Below are 2,377 nucleotides of genomic sequence, written 5' to 3'. Positions count from 1 at the left end.
TCAACCTCTGGCCAGAACACACGGACACCCCTCTGCCCACACAAGCACCATCGGAGACCACCCCCAGAAGAACAAGGAGCAGGAACGAGGGCTGGAAAGCTCATCCCCTGTCCTAGAGAGTGTGGAGGAGAAAGGGGATTGCAACTCACCTGGTTCCCAAGGAGAAGGAGGTGACAGAAGTGGATGAGAGAGCCACYRGTTKGGCTGCCTTTTATCCTGGCCCCACACTGCCCCAGGGCCCAGGGTCCATGCTGTAGCTGTGACAATTTCCTGCCTGATCATGATCCCTATGAACCAAAACATCTCTGGGATTTTTATGGCATGAATTGCTGTTTCCCTCTACAATGACATTGCATTTCTTGTGTTATATCATTCTCATGACAAACACTTCTTCTTAGTGTTGGTATTCAAGATTCCAGTATTTCTGCAGGAAAGGATGCATCATTGTGGGTTGAAGACACAGATTAAGTCCACAATAGATTGTAAGGAGGCAGGTGATTCTARCCAGCACTCTTTGGGATTTTGTAATGCTGACAGATTTTTTAAATTTCTGCTGATGGGAAGCACCTCATCTGCTCCCATCCCTCCTCTCTTTGCCTCGTTACCATGGGCTCCTCTGACTAAGTGCTTTGTCTTCTAGATAAAACCTCTTTGCCTTCCTCTTTGGCCTAAATAGTCCTTGAGACACCAGCAGCACCTTTGCTTGGAGTGCCCTACCCCTGCTCAAAGTCCATGAGACACCAGCAGCACCTCTGCTTGGAGTGCCCTACTCCTGCCCTAGCTGGGAGCTCCCATTGTGCTCCTCAGTCGCATCCCTTCCTTTGGCATCTGCCCCTTGTGCTCCCAGCCATAATGTGCCTGGAGTGTGGCTGTGCCCCAGTGTATGCGAGGATGTGCACATCGCTGCGCTTGTCCACTCACGGGAAAAGCCCCAAGAGCCTCTGGCCTTGTCTTTGTTTGAAACACAGGTGTCTGCCAAGGAAGGCAGGAAMCTCCCTTGGAATGGAAAGTATTACCCCTTTCCCTCTGAATTATTACAGCTTTAAAATTAAGGGTTTTTCAGGCAAAGATATGGGAAAAGGAATAACAGTTCTTGACTAGAGYGTGTAACAAGGCAAMCRAACAGCAAACAGAAGCACAAACCCAGCGCCAGCCTCCCCCGGGCTGTGCCGCGCCCTCCCCTCGGTGCAGTTCCGCTCACAGCCGGCGGGGGGCGCTGGGGGCGGTGATTCCTCCCCGCCGGCAGGGGGCGCTGTGGCGCGGGCTCGGCCGCCTCTCTCCCTCACGCGGTGATGGCGGGCGCGCTGGAGGGCGGAGTGGGCTGGAGCGGGAACCTCGGAGCGGCGGCTGGAACGGCGGGAGCAGGCACACCCCGGGATGGCAACGAAAAGGTAACAGAAACGCCACAGCCTTAGCAGGAGCTGCGTGGTTTCCCGGCTGGTGGGGGGTGTTGGGTTAAAGTGTAGCGAAAAAGCTGGAGCAGTGGCAGAAAAAATGTCAGGGCTGAGCAGGGGATGGCTCCTCTGGRTAGCTCACCGGCAGTGGTTGTTCCCTGCTCCGGGCTGTGTAGAGTGCGGCAGCCCGTCATGAGGGAACGGGGTGTTCCTGGTCATTCACTGGCTCTGGGCTACCGAACAGCAAAGGACACCGAGGACAATCCCAAACCCAGGCCATGCCTTTGATGCAGCTTCCAGGCAGTGTCGGGGCCCTGAGCTGTTTGCCAGGGTGTTTGTTGCTGCCTCATGGAGAAGCTTTGAGGTTACAGGGTTCAGGTGGCTCTGTGGGGACGGGAAAGTCCTCTGTCCCCGCTGGTCTCTGTCCTGAGCCAGGAGCTGTGGGAAGAGGATGCTGTGAAAGAGAACGAGGCATGCGGAGAAAAGAATTTGCCCCTGTCTGGGAGGTGGAGGCACGAAGGTGGAAGAGAAGCTCCTCTCCCACACCCCGAAAGGGAAACAGTGACAGCTTCCAACACAATGAAAAAGATGCTTCTGGTTCTGTCCTCATGCTTGGCTGAGCCCACTGCTGTGCATAAAAGGCTTCAGAGTTGTGAGAGAAAAGTAGAAGACTTGTGAGATTAAATGTCAAATCAGTGTGAATATGTGGRCACAGGTGTTGCATGGGAAAGTGCTAATGTGAGTGGGGCATTTCCACATTTCCCCTTGGGATATATCTCATCCTGATTGTTCAGGCCCATCATCAGCCRTGACTCTGCAGTATCCATGTTGTGTCAAGAACTCTGAGTAGCTTTCACGCTTTGGAGGTGCAGAAATATTATCCTGGGGAATAAGTAGAGTCAAATCAATGCACATGCARAAATACACACACTGATCCTCTGCATTTATGTATTGCTGCACTGTGAGTGATGTCAAGAGACATC

This window comes from Malurus melanocephalus, unplaced genomic scaffold (genome assembly GCF_030028575.1).
Source record: "Malurus melanocephalus ecotype Western Australia unplaced genomic scaffold, MMel_1.1 scaffold_1544, whole genome shotgun sequence".
Taxonomy (NCBI): domain Eukaryota; kingdom Metazoa; phylum Chordata; class Aves; order Passeriformes; family Maluridae; genus Malurus; species Malurus melanocephalus.
Note: the sequence above shows the minus strand (reverse complement) of the source record.